We start from the raw sequence: 18,969 nt of genomic DNA on the forward strand, positions 1-18,969 counted from the left end.
TTTTTTTTTCTTGTTTGAGACGTCGCAATCTGGTTCTCTTCCTCCGTTGCTTTTGTCGTGCGCAGCTGAACCTCCAAAACTACGCCTTAAGTTCAGCATTCAGTCACCAAACTGATGTTTTATTGGTTTACAAAACGTATTTCACTCCGTCCTCTTTCAGAAATGTATCACGTGAATTATCGCGAAAAAAATTAACCGACGATGCCAAAGAGTAAGACGGGCCAAACGCTAAATATCGCCGCAGGGAGTCCAGCAATTTGCCGACGATGCATTGCAGCAGCGAATCAGTTGTCATGGCCACGAGACATGGATATTCTCAAGGTAAAGACGTCAAATTTTGTTTCGTTCATCAGAATGTCCGATTAAAGAGCTGAAACAAAGAATATCATTTACAATCTGCCCACTGGCTTCGCGATTCAATATCTTCTGGTTTGTAACGGGAAATCTATTTTTACCTGTTTAGGATGTTGACATTTTGCTACGATCGGACATTTACAAAGCCATGTGTACCCGACGGCGTAATATGGGAGTAGGATCAGGAGCAGGAGCAGGAGCAGGAGCAGGGGCAGGGGCAGGGGCAGGGGCAGGGGCAGGAGCAGGGGCAGGATCAGGAGTAGGATCAGGAGTAGGATCAGGAGTAAGAGTAGGTATGGCATATGGGTGTGGGAGTGAGAGCAGGAACAGGAGTAGGTATGGCATATGGGTGTGGGAGCAGGAGCAGGAGTGGGGGTGGGGTATATCATATGGGTGTGGGAGTGAAAGTGGGATTAAGTGAGGTATGGCATGCGGGAGTGAGGTGAGGTGGGGTATGGCATATGGGTGGGGTGAGGAGGGGTATGGTGTATGGTTGGGGTGAGGAGGGGTATGGTGTATGGGTGGGGTGAGGAGGGGTATGGTGTATGGGTGGGGTGAGGAGGGGTATGGTGTATGGGTGGGGTGAGGAGGGGTATGGTGTATGGGTGGGGTGAGGAGGGGTATGGTGTATGGGTGGGGTGAGGAGGGGTATGGTGTATGGGTGGGGTGAGGAGGGGTATGGTGTATGGGTGGGGTGAGGAGGGGTATGGTGTATGGGTGGGGTGAGGAGGGGTATGGTGTATGGGTGGGGTGAGGAGGGGTATGGTGTATGGGTGGGGTGAGGAGGGGTATGGTGTATGGGTGGGGTGAGGTGGTGTATGGTGTATGGGTGGGGTGAGGAGGTGTATGGGTGGGGTGAGGAGGTGTATGGGTGGGGTGAGGAGGGGTATGGGTGGGATGAGGATGGGTATATTGTATGGGTGGGGGTGAAGTGGTGTATGATGTATGGGTAGAGGTGAGGTGGGGTATGGTGTATGGGTGTGGGTGAGGTGGGGTATGGTGTGTGGGTGAGGTGGGGTATGGTGTATGGGTGTGGGTGGCGACCAGTCTAGGATTGTGCCCAATAGCCAAGGAGACTGCTTTGGCAGCACCAACGCTCTGTTCAGAGTATGGTCCCAATGGCTGGATAGGGATGAGGTGGGCTATAGCATATGGGAGGAGGTAAGGTATGCTATGGCATACTGGAGGTAGTGAGATGGGCTATAGCATATGGGAGGGGTGAAGTGGACTCTGGCATATGGGAGGTGGTGAAGTGGACTATGGCATATGGGAGGGGGTGAGGTGGGATATGGAATATGGGTGGGAGTGAGCTGCGTATGGGTGTGGGTGATGTGGGTTATGGCATGTAGGTGGGGGTGAGAAGGGGTATGGTGTATGGGTGTGGGTGAGGTGGGGTCTGGTTTATGGGTGGGGGTGAGGTGTGGTATGGCATATGGTTGGGGTTGAGGTGGGGTATGGCATATAGGTGGGGTATGGTGTATGGGTGTGGGTGAGGCGGGGTCTGGTTTATTGTTGGGAGTGAGGTGGGGTATGGCATATGGTTGGGGTTGAGGTGGGGTATGGCATATAGGTGGGGGTGAGGTGGGGTATGGCATATAGGAGGGGGTAAGGTATGCTATGGCATATTGGAGGTGGTGAGATGGGCTATGGCATATGGGAGGGGGTGAAGTGGACTATGGCATATGGGAGGGGGTGAAGTGGACTATGGCATATGGGTGGGGGTGTAGTGGACTATGCCATATGGGTGGGGGTGAGGTGGTACAGAACTCCACGAAAGAGCAGCACAAAGGATTACAGTTCCATGCAGTGATGGGGAACTCTACCAAAAAGGCAACAACCTCCAACAACCCCTCCCTGATCGACGGCAGCACAACTGGAGCTTGACACAACCAATGAGGGGTACCGAGATACAGGGTGGGCCAATGAGGAGACAGAACTCTGGCAATTCCTAACAACCTCCAAATAGATCTGTAAGACACCAAGGCAGTGTTCGCGAGCATAGCGAGGAAGCTTCTCAGTCCTCAAGGCACACCTCTCCTTGGGCTTTATATGTCAGGAGATCTGAGCAGAGAAGAGCAGTAATTGATGCATCTGGGACCAGAGACGAGCAAGCTGGTGACCGGAGGGCTGGTGTAATGTGCAAGTGAATGAGGTTCCAGGCAGGGAACGAGCCTGGCCAGCGGAGAATTCCCAGATGCATTGTGACATTGACACTGACTTACACTATCTGTCCCTTACTTTCCCTAAATCTATTCATTCCCTTTGAACACACGGAGCATCAACAAAAAGTCCTTGACCTTTTCAGGGCGGGCGTACTGACTTGCATTTCACACTTTCCTCGAAGCATGACACACTTTTACCTCCTGCACCTCTCCTTACATGGCGCATTACACTCTCTGCCCTTCTCTTCTTTCTTCCCCTACTCTCTTTGTTGTTTGGTCAGCCCCGCCTTTTTATTGTGGTCAGCCATAGCCAATGGTTCAGTGACGGTACCGCTCGGCCATTTTGATTGATAGAAGTGGAGCATTGGGAAGCACAGTCCTCATCTGTGGTGGTTAATTTTATGGGGAGGTAAAGCAAGATTTGGACGCTGGACCCGACCTAAATTAAGCATCTGTGGTTGCTTAGAAACCCATCGCACTGAGGAGTAATCCACGGTTCGTCAACTTCAGGGTTCTTGGCCAGGAAGTGGGTCCCAGAACTCTCCTTGTGACCCCTCCAGGAGGCGAATCCGAAGCAATATTGTTTTGTAATAACATTAACATTATGCTGTTATCATTAGTGTTGTTATTACTTTTGTTATTAGAAGTGGCCTTGGAAAAACGCCACAATAAGCTATCAAAACAGCTTAACACGGATTTTGTTCACCAAAGGAGGAAAACCCCCCTTGGGAGGGAAGAAAATAAAGTCACTACAAGCTCAATTGTGTGACCCTTAATCCTCCTATCACCTTTGGTTGAGAATGGATAAGTAATGGCCGAATGTATTGCGGTCAGACAGACACACAGAGACAGACACCAAATTGCGTATTTTAGCATGCACTTGCAAATATCACGCGTCGCTTCACTGACAGGAATACGAAAGGAAGGTGGTGGGGGGGGGAGAAAAAGAGGGGCAGAGAGAGAGAGAGAGAGAGAGAGAGAGGGAGAGAGAGAGAGAGAGAGAGAGAGAGAGAGAGAGAGAGAGAGAGAGAGAGAGAGAGAGAGAGAGAGAGAGAGAGAGAGAGAGAGGTGAGAGTGAAGAGGTGGAGGGGAAAGGAGTGAGGAGGGGTGTGGGGGAAAGAAGAAGGTGGGGGAGTGAGGAAGGGGTGACGGAGTGAGGAGGGGGTGTGGGAGCGAGGAGGGGTGGGGGAGTGAGGAGGGGGTGTGGGAGTGAGGAGGGGTGGGGGAGCAAGGATGGGTGGAAGTAGGGAAGAATGTGAGATGGGAGGAAGGGAAGACAGATGCGTGGTGGAGCATTAATTACAATTCATACTGTCTCATCAAAATGATTCTGCATAGAATAACAGTGAAGATGGAAACGAAATAATGTCGAAATCCATTTTCCACCGGTCATAATCTGGGAGCCAACAGAAATTTCTATTTCATCTCGAGTACAAAAGGTTTGAGAGCGAAACTCTTCAGATGGTGGGATGGGGACCTCCGAATGACCATTCTTAAGTTTTCCAATTGGTGCATTAAGTAAGGGGTGCTGCTTGAAGTCAGTTTAAATTACATTTTTGAGCACATCGATCAAGCTGGTACCAAAAGTTTTATTTTGGCACTGTGATTACAGATTTGCTATTCTTAAGTGACGGTATTGGTGCAAAACGCATTTAAGAACGGCCTAAAGGGGATGCTACTTTCACATTTAAATCACAATTTGAGTGCATTAATGAAACTTTGTGAAAATATTCGTTAGACCTTTCTGATGACGGATCTGTAGTTCTTAAGTGTCGAATTTGGTGTGAAACGCATTTAAGAACGGCCTAAAGTGGACGCTATTTTTAGCATATTTAAAACACATCTCAAGTACATCAATGAAACTTTGTGAGAATATTATTTTCTCCTTCCTAATAAAGGATCAGTAGTTCTTAAGTGACCCTTTTGGTACAAAACTCATTTAAGAATGGATCACAGGCAAATACCTGTTTCCGGGAAATTAAGATCAATCGAGAGCAGGTCATGGTGAATCAAAGATAATTTCACATCGAATATTTATATTGTTCCTTGTAATTAAACCAGTAAAATGTGTAAGATTCTATCAGATATCAAATTTTGTATTACATTCTGAATTTAAAGAAAATTATGGTAAATTATGGTTGAAATCCTATTTATGTTCTCTGGTAACATGGTAAGAACATGTATACTTTTAAGACATGAAAGATTTAAAACATATAGAATGCCTTGAAATTTGACTCTGATAGAATAGAAGAACAAAGAAACTATCAATTTAACTTTTCTATCAACTATGTATATTTTGATGATAAAATCAAGTGTGACATGTAGATCTGGCATTGATACATAAAAGGAGCATCAGTGATCAGTAATTGGACCTGGCATTTTCCCAAAACATTCAGTGCATATGGAACAAGCATCATGAATCATGAAAAATTAAAAAGTTTTTCTAGTCTAATGTTTCACGCTTTTGGCAAGAGGGCATCCACGAAGTAGCTATTGTGGTAAAACATTTGTATTTAATTATGTGTTGCAACAGGACACCAACATGCCTATGTTCCAGTGGTAATGCTCTTTGGAAACCAAACTTTTGTCATGTGTCAACTATGACTACCTTTTGATATCCATATCCATATAATGCTAAATTTTAAAATGATATCAATCTATCGATAAAACTTACAAGACAAAACATCAAAACTGCTAATGAGTCGCACACATACTGTCAGGCAAAAGTTATATTCTTATACTGTGAATATGTCTATAATCATGAGTTCACTAGTATTTATTAGTATTGGTATAATTATGGTTTCAGCCTGCCTGTCTGTTACAAAATTCTAGTCATCCTCGTCAGAACTGTCATCTTCATCTGAAGATGCAATTTCCATGTCATCCTCCTCTTCCTTGTCCATTGCTTCCAATTCCTCTGTCTCTGGGCTAAGGCTTTCGGGAAGTTGCTCCCCTTCGAACCAAACCAGTTTGTAATGGTCATCAACTAACTGCAAGCCTTTTTCTTCAGTGGGATGCTGCTCCACATGATTTTGATCTGCTCTTGCCCACATGTTGGCAATAAAGGAAGCATGTTTAATGTGAGTATTGAGCCCATATTCACAAGGTGGTAGTCCACTTGCATCCATGCCCTTCAAATTGGCTAGTAGGTTTTTTTCCATTTCCCTTTGGTCCATATGTCTTCATGAACTTCTCGTACCTACCGACACTCATTCAGGCTGGTGTTTGCACTATCCTTTGCTCCATAGATTGTGGCTTCTTAAATTGATTTTGCACCAAATGGGTCACTTAAGAATGACAGATCCTTCATTAGAAAGGTGAAAGGAATATTTCCACAAAGTTTCATTGATGTACTTGAGATGTGTTTTAAATGTGCTAAAAATGGCGTCCTCTTTAGGTCGTTCTTAAATGCGGTTTGCACCAAATTCCTCATAGTGGGGAAACTTAGCTAAATATAGCATAACAATTGTGCATTTTGTGAGGAAAGCACCAAATTTGGCACACTAGTAGCCTATCATATTATGAACAGATTTGGATATTGGGCCATCTCAAATTCAGCCGCTAATGGCTGTGGCAGCCATTTTCCACTGCCATCAAAAATTTTGAGATGGCCCAATATCCAAATCTGTTCATAATATGTTTGGCTACTAGTGTGCCAAATTTGGTGCTTTCCTCACAAAATGCACAATTGTTATGCTAAGTTGCCCCACTATCACATAAGAATGACATCTGTAATCACAGTGCCAAAATGAAACTTTGGGCACCAGTTTGATAGATGTACTCAAAAATGTAATTTAAACTGACTTTGGGGGCCCCTTGGGGGTACTTCAAGCAGCGCCCCTTACTTAATGCACCAATTGGAAAACTTAAGAATGGTCATTCGGAGGTCCTCATCCCACCATCTGATGAGTTTCGCTCTCAAACCTTTTGTACGTGAGATGTAATACAAATCTTTGTTAGCTCCCAGATTATCATACTATAAACACCACACCTGTCAACTCTAATGTTTTAGCCGTGAGACTCACGACTTTCTTGTTGAAAGTCACGTTCTCACGATAAATTCTCAAACGTTTTTTTTAAATTTCTCGGAAATAAAAAATATTTCCAACATTATTGCATTGCGACTGGTTTGACTGATGTTATAACCTTGAATACCAACTTAAATCTGATTGCTTCGCGTAGTTCCACACATCCTATATGAGAAACGGAGTGTTTCTGGTCAATTATTGACGACCATCCTGATCCAATGAAATATCTTGTTACTGGGGGTCAATTTTTCACATGAAATACTGGGAAATACTATCAATATGCTGAAATAATACATCTTTATTTCAAGGATGATGAGTATTCTAATTCCTGGATAGCATTTGATCTGTTGATGAAAATAAAATATATGTCTTGTTTGTTCATGTTGTTGGTTCATTCCTTTTAGTCCATGCAGTGGACTAAACAGTAACAACTTGACAGAAATACCTATCTTTTGACTGAAAAAAACATATGGATGAATTTGGCACTGGAATGCAGGAAATTGCATCGAAGACACAACAGAAAGCAAACATTTTCTGGGGGAGCATGCCACCACACCCCCTAGATTTTTTGGGCGCTTCACACTCTCAATTCTCGGTCACTTCATGACCTCACTGGACACATTTTACATTCTCACGCTTTTTCATAATTTGTGGTTGACAGGTCTGTAAATATGGCCTGAAGGCAAACACTGCCCAGACACGTCTGGAGACAAAACCCACTGGACACATCCAGAGACAAGCCATCCCGACAAAAACACTGCTCGGACACATCCGACGACAAGCTCCCATCTGGACACATCCGGAGACAAATTCCCGTCCGGAGACAAACACCTCCCAGACACGTCTGGAGACAAACACCGCCCAGACGCGTCCAGAGAAAACACTGCCCAGACGCGTCTGGAGATAAACACCGCCCGGACTCGACCAGAGACAAACACCGCCCGGACGCTTCCAGAGACAAACACCGCTCGGATGCGTCCAGAGATAAATTCCTGTCATAAACACCACCCTGACATGTCCGGAGCCTAGCTGTCCAGACATCCGGAGATAAACCCTGTCTGGACATAAACACCACCTAGATGCTTTCGGAGACAAACACCGCCCGGACACGTCCGAAGACAAACTCCCGTCTGGACACGTCCGGAGACAAATACCACCCAGAAACGTCCAAAGACAAACACTGACCAGACATAACATAAAAAGGTGTCTACTTGGAGTCAACACGCTCAAAACCGTCAATCAGAGCCATAACCAGCTCTTACTTTTCAGTGGGCATCTGATCGTACCCTCTCCCCATCCCCATGAGCACATCAAACGCTGATTTCTGGTCCGTTGAAGGCTGAATATCAGCATCTCGCAGGGAAACTTTGACGTACGTGGCACCGAAATCTTTCAATATGAACAGCGGTGTACAACTTTCGTTGTGTGTTGTTGTTTGTCTTTCGGCTGCTCCCGTTAGGGGTCGCCACAGCAGATCATCCGTTATGATCCGCATACTGATTTGGCACAGGTTTTACGCCGGATGCCCTTCCTGACGCAACCCTGGTCACCTCTTACGACACAGGGATAAGGATTGGGTTTCGCCATGATTCCGGGCTGCCCTACACCCTCTCATAGCACGGCCCAGTGCAGAGCTCCCGTCCTCAAGCGATCCTCCAACCCAAGCCTCCGAGAAGCCGGATTACAGGCGCACGCCACTACACCCGGTCGGTGTACAACTTTCGATGGAAACAAAATCGGCACGATCGAGAGTCGCCTGCGAATCATCCCTGCTGCTGCACTGAATTGATGCAATCGTTCGGACAGAATATTAGTCGTCAAGATGTTGCGTGATTAAATCACCAATACAGTCACTCGAATTTATACCGCTGACATACTTCTTAACAATCACTTTCACCCCAGAAACCACAGTCAATCTGAACCACGCTGGCCACTGCTCAGACGCCATGACCGAAGACGACTGCACAGTTCTACTGCGCAGCCGGGCTTGACTGTGCAGTTTGGTTAAAGGTGACTCGGCATTTTGGCGCGCGCGCACAAAATTATATTTTGAAAATAAATGCCAACGTTTACATTTCGGGTTTTGAAACTTTTGCACCTTCGGCGGAAAATGTATAAATATAAAAGGCTAAAAATGTGTTTTATATTTATATTTCATTTCGGCAAATATACCGTCAGCAGATCCGTAAACCAAGTTATAAAATAACTAAGGCCTAACGGCCATTAAAACAAGTTTCCATCTTATTTAGGTTAAAAATCAGTCTGCTTCTCCCAAAACTGGGAAGATATATTATCTTGAAGTGACCAGAGCTTCGTGAATACATCTGGACACCTTCTCAAATCCACATTCCAACTCGTTTGTGTCTGTTTTAAAAATTCCTTTGGATAGCTTTTAAAATGACAGGCAATTCTTCTTATATTCAACTTACTGGCAAAGTTCAACCTGTTTACACATTTAATATAAGGGTGATCTTTCCATACAGAGGAGAAATATAATTATGTTAATTCCAAATGGATACATACTTAAAAAGAATCATATCATATTTGAGTACATTTTACTTCAGGTTTTACATTTTCATTTTAATACCAAGTTTTAATCATCATCAATTTATTTATTTTATCACCCCCAAACCCATCATGATAAAATGTTTCTACACGACATGTCCAGGATTGTGTCCAATAGCCAAAGAGACTGCTTTGCAGCAACAATGCTTTGCACAGAGTGTAGTCCCAATGGATGGATACATAAATGTGTATATATATATATATATATATATATATATATATATATATATATATATATATATATATATATATATATATATTATTTTGTGTCTGAGCACATCGTGAATAATAAATGTGTCTTGCCAAATAAAACAACTTTCATTTCTTAAGTTCACCCTTTCACCCTGAGTAAATTAATTTGCGAAATGGACTGGATCATATAATGGTTTCTGGAGTCATATTTTCAAGATTGAGGCAATATATTTTTGCAGCAAATATAAAACTGTGAGTTGTTTAAGAAAAGTGTTTATTTTATGACTTCATATCGTTAATGCTACCAGTAAATCAAGCAGAAAGGATTACTGAGGATTTAAGACACTGAAAGCCTTTCCTATTTTCATTTAAGATTTGCTACTTTCTCTGCATGTTGACAGTGACAGGATCAGGGGCCACAGCCTAAGGGTAAAGAGGAGGAAAGTTATGGAGTACTCGGTATGGATCTTTCACTTTTAGAGTAATTAATGTATGGAATGGTCTCCTGTGAAAGGTGCCAGAAAAATTAGGATTCGATCACAGGCTAGACAGCTTAAAGGTGAGTTTGCATACTTCTCGGTCATCCTGCCAGCCACACAGTAGATAGGTTTAAAATAGTGATATGTTCAGATAACCCGGTTTTACCAGGCTGTTGTAATGTAATTTGATCCCGATAGAGAGTGGAATGTTTTGGGAGTTTGCTGGGATTGTTCTTTGACAGCATAATAGCAGGCACCCGCAAAAATTCTGCATAATGTAAAATGTGACCAAGTCTTCAACCACATTATTAGCCATTGTTGGACATATTCCAAAATGGGGGCTTATGGATTTGGTCTCGATTTTGTTGTCTGTGCGTGCGTGTGTGTATCCGCAACCATATCTTGGACATGTATGGACCAATTTTATTCGTACTTGGCACAAAGACAACACATGATACTATACATATGCACAACTATGCATCAAAGAGCAAAACTAAAGGCATATTCGGAATCAGCACGTCACAGAGGTACTACAGCACACCTTAGATGTTTAACAAACCGAAAAAAAAATTGTCGATTTTTTTTTGGCCGTTTCAATTTTTCTTCCGCAATTGATTGATTTTCCGCATTGCGACTTTTTTTGAACCACAACCTGATCAAAGACAGACCAGTGGATGGACACACCAGTGAATGTTTACAAACTTTCTGATCAAAATAAGACAAAGACAGACCAGTGGATGGACAGACCAGTGAACGTATACAAAGTTTCTGATCAAAATTTGACTTTCTGATTTTAGATGCCCCGAAAAAGGAAGAGCTCCATTGGTCCCAAGGTAGCTGCAGCTAAGCAAAAACACACTAAGAGACAACAGGAGACTGAAGAGGAGTGATTAGCCAGGCTCAATGAAAGGGCTCATCGAGCACAGAGGGTCTCGTTTTTGCTCTCTTTTCTCCTCGACACGGTAAAGAAGGCTGCACGATTTTCATGTTCATGCTGTGTGAATTTGCTCACGTGCTGGAGTAAGACGCTAGCCATTACTGTTCGCCTAAGTCGCGAAGTTGTATGTTTCTAAGGAGAGGAGATGATAAGAAGAGGAGCGTGTCTTTCAGCAATAACTCGGTGTTATCCCGTTGCATGTTCGAGGAAGAAGGTGAGTCATGGTTGTGAGCGGACCCTGTGCTGAAAGAGGAATGGTGCGGCACGTTCATTCGTAAAAAGAAGCTCCATGGCAGTTTCTGGGCCCTGGCATTGAATACCACTGCACTAATTACCTCACATACGCTTCCTGCCCAGAGAGTGACTTGGCGCCATTTTGGGTACGATTTCCCACGCAATATGACACCGTTCGATCGCCAAGCTCCTCAAAAATCATCTGTGGACAACACAGTTAAGTACCAGGGTAAAGGAAAGGAAGGGATTTTCTTTTATTTTATCTTTCCCCTTTTCTGTGTTTGAACATGCGTGGAGACATCTCAAAATTAGTTTTAGTTTCCCTCACATTTTTATTATCGCACATTGATTTTTTCCCCATTATAAATATTTGATTTATGTTCATTAAACCCTTATTTATTATATTTGCTTGTGTCTGTATATTCATTGTGGGTTCAAGTATAAACCCTTGTACTTCCGTCTGGTACACGCCCTTGCCGCCCTCCATCCCACACATGCTATAATCTGCACGGATTATGTGTTCTCCTCCAAGGTAGAACCGTTCGGCTATCCGTCCAGGTCGGTGTTAACCGCCCCATCCATGACAACTGGGTCAAGGGTGAGAATTAACTTAAGTGGGTGGACACGACATTATTGTCGTTGTTAGCCCACAATCTGTTTTTTTTCAATTTGTGTTGTTCTTATCTTTGATGATGATTTTGATGCAATGATGATGTAATGATTAGTTATTTTATATGTTACAATGTAAATCATACGAATTTCAGTCTTCAGACTGCCTTGTTTGGTGTTTTTACATGCAGAAACCAAAGTATTATTGTTATTAATAATATTATTGGAATGTCTGTGAGCAAGTCTCGTTAACAAGTAAACGTGTTATCGATGTTTGTTTATTTCTCCCCCAATATAAACTAACAGCATCACTAAAATAAATAAATAAATAAAAGGAGCATCCTCGTGATATTCCTGTGTGGTCCCCACTTCACTCGTCCGTGCCATCGGTGAAATTAAGGAAACGAACTGATTGATTAGATTGTCTCTTTCATTCCCTCCCTTCAGTAATCTCAATTTTTGGTTCGCGGGCGCTAGCACTGACCACTATTCTCGTTTGTGACTCTCTCCAGAGCAAAGCTCCGTGACGTTTGATGCGATCTTGATGAAACTTGGACACAAGTTAGATATCATGGTCTCGTTGTGCCTTTTTGGATGAGGGGCGTCCCATGCCCCTTGTGGGCGGAGCCATGCCCACTTGAACTTTTTATTTTATATTATTTTTTTCTCGATTTTTTTTCTCGCAATTTCATTTCCTCGAAGCTGTGCGTAATGTCCATAAGTACAACATATAAAAAATCCGATTTGATTTGGTCAATTTTGACGGAAGAAATAGGTTTTTTGGTAGGGCTTCCTCAAAAGCTTCCACTAACTCAATTGTACCTGTCGTGGCATTGTTCAATAATGCCCGTGAACCATCGTCGCCTCCCAGCTAGTCTTTTCCATTGTCTTTGTATTTCCCTCCTTTCTCTCTTACAATCTCCCCCACCCTCCCTTTTCTCAATTTTTATTTCCACAATTTAGCTGACCAGCCCCCACCCAATCCCTCGTGCATACTGTACATAATAAATAAGTTGCCACGAACGATCAGAATTTAAGCCTGGTGTTAGCTTAACGCTAAGGTGGCTGGCTCATAGATCTTCGGGTTTGAGTTGGAGCCACTGCATCGTGCCATGAACCGTTAACCAACACCAAGTGAGTTAACTCGGTCTGTTATTCTTCTAGTGTAGGCTCTAGGGGGGAGTTCGTGGCCATCGCAAAAGTACAAAGTCATGCATGATTTTATTGTTGTACATACCAAGACCTTTCAAAAAAAGTTTGGGTGACAAGCCCAAATCTGTATAGATTTTGCTACAGAGGGTGCTTTTTAAAATGGCCGCCATAAGTATTACTTTTGACCATATCTTGGTCTGTGAGACTCATAGAGACATGATATTGGTGCCTAAACCTATGTTTTCAGAGTCAAGGAACTCAATAAGACCAATAACAATTATATTGGCTCCTTCGTTTGTGGCAGCCATCTTGAATTTCAAAATGGCCGCCATTCAAAATCGCAGTTGTCCATATATCAGTCATCAAAACACATAGACACTTGATGTTGGTGGCTATACTCATGCATTTAAGCCCAAGAAATCCAATTATAAGAGTATAATAATACAGTGGTTCACTGAGACCAGCAAAAATCTTTTTGAGTATATTCAGGTAACCTATAAATCCAACGTGACGCCCATAACTATTATCACCAAAATCATGGGTGACTTTGTACTTTTGCAATGGCCACGAACTCCCCCTAGAGCCAGGAGTAAATGGTGTCTATCACAAAATTGAAGATTTGCTGCTTTCTGTAATCATTACGTTTAAAGATCTTCATTTAACAAATCAACTCACTGTAATCCACTTCTCTTTTATTTCAGATAAATTCTGAAGACAAGCACTAATACAAGACCTAATACAAGCCCTAATCCACAATCAGCAATGGAATTTGTACAGCTTTCGGGGACAGGAGTTGGTAATTTTGACCGGACAAAGTGTGTAATTTGTCAAGAGCCAACGCAGGGAAAACTGATCAGCACACCCAGCGGGTGTAAACGAATACGGGAAGCTCGTGACATACGAAACGACTCTGTAACAAAACGCATAAAGTTGATGCCAGCCGAGAGTGACTTCTTCTATTATCATGTTTCCAACCAGTGCTACAAGAAGAACACCAATGCGAATCTGCTCAGACGCATCCAGGAAGGAGGGAAATCACAGAAAGCATCGCTATCCTCAGAAGAATCTGGCAGTCCACATGGGGTTGTGACTCGTGCTCACTCCGCTGTACGTTCACCTCCAAATCCTACAGATGCATATAGTGTCAACTACTCGATGAACTGCATCATTTGTAACAAGAAGTCACACAAACGGGACTTCACGAAATATCGTATACAGTATCTGAGTCGAACCGTGCTACTTCACTTTTACAAGCAGCAAACTTCTTCCAGGATGACATTTTCAGTCGAATGTGTGACCTCCAGGATGAGCATGCAGTTTTTGGAGCTGACTTGTATTATCACAAACAGTGCATGACACCATACATCCAAAAGTTTGAGAATGTTCAACGTTCAACTGGCGATACACCAGAGCTGAACCCCAAGCAGCGTGCATGAAGTGATATCGTTTCTGAGTTGGAAGAGGAACTGAAAAGTGGCAATGGCTATGAACTAAGTATAATCAGAGACCGATTGAATAGACTTGTGGAGGACGAGCATCAATTTCGCAATAGAGATGTGAAGAGATATATATATATATATATATATATATATATATATATATATATATATATATATATATATATATATATATATATATATATATATATATATATATATATTTTAGACACTTTGGTAGTAGCATTGATTTTACATATCCTGACCAGTTGCGAAAGTCTTTGATGGTTTATAGTGTGCCATGTAATAGAGCAGATGTTTTGGCAGAGTGTATTCGCTCCATTGATCCTGTACAGGTTTGTGCCAGTGTGCTACGGCAAAGTCTTGATAGTCATGATTTTAACCTAGATGATAGATTCTGTGATGCTCAAGATCTAAAACATGCATGCTCCAGTATGAGAATGCCAGAACCGATACTTAGTTTTTTGGGATATTTATACAATTTCAACCCCGAGACATACCCCAAGGCAGCTGAAGCTGTAATGACGGAAACAGATCCTACAGCAGAAGATGTAGATGATGAAGAGTTAGATGACGATGCATGTGAAACAGAGAATAGTGAGGGTCGGAATAACATTGATTCCAAACAGACTGCTGATGGTTGCCTCTCTGCTCAACGTTGCAGGAAGATCCAAGCTCTGTTTCAGACTATGTATTATGTACATCATTGTGGCAGAAGGAGAACGCCAATGCATGTAATGAATGCTGAATCAGCTCACCGTCTCAGCCATGGAGGGAAAATCATCACCAATATCTTGAATCGTCAAGGGCTTGCGCTAAGCTACGGAGAACTGCGACGATATCAATATGACATTGCAACCTACACTGCACAGCAGAATAGGCAGGATGTTGCACTACCAGCTCATTTTGATCCTGGAGAATTCACATCAGCAGCCGTTGACAACTGGGATCATGAAGGTGTTAATGTGTCTGAGCATGACACAGTCTGCATTCTTTTACAGGACAAACCTAGTTCTCAGAGATTTAAGGTTACATAATAACACAACCAAATGAACCACTGTATTATTATACTCTTATCATTGGATTCCTTGGGTTAAATGCATGAGTATAACCACCAACATCAAGCGTCGATGTGTTTTGATGACTGATATATGGACATCTGCGATTTTGAATGGTGGCCATTTTGAAATTCAAGATGGCTGCCACAAACGAAGGAGCCATTGTAATTGTTATTGGTCTTATTGAGGTCCTTGACCCTGGAAACATAGTTTAGGTTTAGGCACCAATATCATGTCTGTATGAGTCTCACAGACCAAAAGCGCCCTCTGTAGCAAAATCTATACAGATTTGGGCTTGTCACCCAAATTTTTTTGAAAGGTCTTGAAAGGTACAACAATAAAATCATGCGTGACTTTGTACTTTTGCGATGGCCACGAACTCCCCCCGTGAGCCAGGAGTATTCTGTGATCGGCAAAACCGGATTATTGGAAACAGGGGGCGCTGCATCAGTGGCACAGCTGCGTTCCCAGCCATGATGCAAGCTGCATGCAAGATAATTTTTTTAAACCAGAATATGAAGACTTTCCCAAAAACCGAGCGAGGAATGCAGATATTTTGTGTCACCATAAATAACAAGGGATTTTATCGGTCTGCACTCAGATCAAAGACCATTGGAGGGGCGATCTGTAAGTCAGTGACCTGACAAACGGTCAAAGGCTGACATTGATCAAACGTACGCATTTCCATATAGTCCTTCAACAACCAATTCATTATTTCAACTGATCAATGATCTTTCTGAGGTCGGTCACACGATTGGTGTCAATATTACTCTGTCTGACTGTGACACTGCCACGAAGGTACCATCTTAACCTGTCACAGCTACTTGGGTATCGCAACCCAGTGTGTTTTCTGGATAAAAACAACTTTCAACGAATCGCTCCCCTTCCAGCAATAAAGGGCACACCCATCTCCTTGCCAGGTGGAAGCATGAATTGAGGAATTTGAGCAGCAAACATGCACACAAAGGCCCACTCTTTTTGAGAAGCATCGCAGGGTCTTTAATAAATATATTTATTTATTAGTAATCGGTTAGGAGTTGGCAGCATTTAAACAATTGAATTAAAAATGTTTACATTCAAAATCCACATTGCAAACACATAGTCCATGACCTAGGTCATCAGTCAAAGGACTCAACATCATTGATTGTCGTTTCACCCCTTTAACCTCGATTCAACTCTGCGGAGGCAGGTAAGCTTGTGGAATGCAATATTATTACCAATGTCAGAGGAGCTAGGGTGTTGCATTTAGGTCCGTTTTTCTGTTACTTGGGATAAATAAATAAATCAATAAAAATTGACAGGTATGTTGCTCGCTTTACCTTTAACCGCTCACCTTTAATGGCCGACAAGTCATACTTTTACACCGATCTTCACGAAACTTCACCAAATGGAGGAGTTGGTGGTCCGGCAGATTCTGATTTATTTTTGAGGTCAAAAGGCCATCATCGGCCAAAGGTCAACAACTTTTACAAATCTCTAAAACCCTCAATTTTCATCCGATTGACTTGAAATTTGAAGAGGATTTATATTTCAGGTCACTGAATTCAACGAGCCAATCATTTTTAAGGTCAAAAGGTCAACATAAGCCTAATTTCAAAAATTGATATATATATATATATATATATATATATATATATATATATATATATATATATATATATATATATATATATACATACAATGATATCTCCAAAATGTTGTGGACGAGTTATGACAAAACGAGGTGGATGAGTTGATTAAGTGACAAAAACAAGCAGATTAGATTTTGGTTTATATCCAACCCATCAGTGGGATACAAAAAATAAACTGTTTAGCCTGGCGGAGGTTTGCACTCGATCGAGTGCTGTTCTACTTTGTTCTGGTTACCTTCGCATTCTGCGAAAGGTTATGTTTTGGTCGGCGTGTATTTATTTATTTATTTATTTATTTGTTTGTTTGTAATCTTGTGATTCGTATAACTCAAAAAGTATTAAACCGAATTGCATGAAATTTGGTGGGATGATTGGTTATTAGCCAGGAAGCATTCGATTAGATTTTGGGATCGTTCGGGTCAAAGGTCAAGGTCAAGGTCATGAAAAGGTCAAAATCGTCTTTTTACGATAACATGGTCAATTTTTATTCAATTTGCATGCAACTAACGCCAAAATGTTCAGAATTCAACGCCTCATCTTGTGATATGCAATATGACACAATGACGCCCATACTCTTGTTACCGGTTAGGGGTCAAAGGTCAGGGGGGTCACGACCTTGAAAAATATGCGGTTTTTGTCATAACGCGGTCAATTCTTGTCCGCTTTACATGAACCCAGCACCAAAATGTTCAGAATTTAATGCCCAATCTTGTGACACAATGACGTCATAACACATGTCACCGGTTGGGGTAAAATGTCGGGGGGGGGTCACGCCCTTGAAAAATATGCGGTTTTCGGCATAACTCAGTCAATTCTTATTCGATTTGCATGAAACCAGCATCAAACGAGATTATCTTCTCTTGTTGAAACGTTGTATTCACCGAGCTTGCGAGTGAAGACTCGCCAAAACGACGTGAGTTGATTGTTGTTTCGTCCGTAGCCCCCGAAAGTCGGGGGGGGGGTCATGACATTATAGATATGTGGTTTGTGTCATAAGACCATTCATATGAAACCAGTTCCCCACACTCATACCAAGAACAAAAAAAGTAGTGGCGGCGAAGGTATGCGCTCTATGAGTGCCCGTTCTAGTTTGCCAAGTGTCGCTCTACGAGTGATATTTACCCTTTGCCGAAGGAGAGGGAATTGCATTTGGATCCATTTTTCATTTGTTTGTCTGTCTGTCTGTTGGTCTGCAGAAAACAAGAGTGTTTTTCTCTGCTACCAATTATTGGATTGAGACGACATTTTCACCATAGGAGCGATTAATCACTTATAATGTTTTAATGATAATTATGACATCATAGGTCACGTGGTGTGGCAGCCATGTTTGGAAAAAGGAAAAACGTTGGACCTCTGTCGCTCTGAAACTGCACCAAGGACAAAAATTATAACTTGGCACATGGCAAGTACTCCTAATGGGGAATATGTGTGATTGTTTATGATGTCACAGGTACCTTCATTATGACGTCATAATTGCATACATAGAATGCTACATCTGATCAGTATTATTTTTTTTTAGGGTCATCGATGGATAAATTGGTCCAAAGAAATAGAATTCATGTCATCAATGATGTGGTTTGGCAGTCATATTATTTTTTTAAAAAAAGAAGAAAACATTCAATAATATTCTTTGAAACGCCTGAACAGATCGAGGCAAAACTTTACACATATGACCACCTATCCAAGGAACAAAACATAAACAGACATGACATCATAGGTCACATGATTTGGCAGACACATTGGATTTATTTGAAAACCGATAAAAATCTTCTTTCCAGAACAGCTGGACAGATCGAAGAAAAATGTCACACAAATGTTCCCCAAGCCTCAGGGATACCAGGATATTCACAAAAAAGTGAGAGGTTACATGGTCTGGCAGTCATATTCGATTGAGCAAAAATCTTTTAAAAATTCTTTCTCTTGAACTACTTTATCAATCAATGTGAAACTTCACAATTATGATGTAGTAGTGATGGGAAATACTTGTTTTAAATTTAAACCTGATTGGCCACATGGGTCTGGCAGCCAGAAATATTTAAGTTTTTTTGATCTAGGTTCTTTTTATTTATTTATTTATTTTTTTAAAATAAGGCTCACTTGGCTGTGCCAGG

At 42.1% G+C, this 18,969-nt stretch overlaps 2 pseudogenes across 1 annotated transcript; one reads left to right on the forward strand and one right to left on the reverse strand.

Annotated features, from left to right (window-relative positions):
- The first annotated feature begins 16 nt into the window (after positions 1-16).
- On the forward strand, positions 17-16,802 carry LOC147026048 (uncharacterized; annotated as a pseudogene). The gene is made up of 4 exons (XR_015058092.1): positions 17-321; positions 5,527-5,596; positions 10,929-14,290; positions 14,380-16,802. The product of XR_015058092.1 is annotated as an uncharacterized LOC147026048 (transcript).
- Positions 8,112-8,252, reverse strand: LOC147026049 (signal recognition particle RNA; annotated as a pseudogene).
- Positions 16,803-18,969: the final 2,167 nt, after the last annotated feature.

This window comes from Eptatretus burgeri, chromosome 5 (genome assembly GCF_056783735.1).
Source record: "Eptatretus burgeri isolate ZD-2024b chromosome 5, Ebu_testis_v1, whole genome shotgun sequence".
Lineage (NCBI taxonomy): Eukaryota > Metazoa > Chordata > Myxini > Myxiniformes > Myxinidae > Eptatretus > Eptatretus burgeri.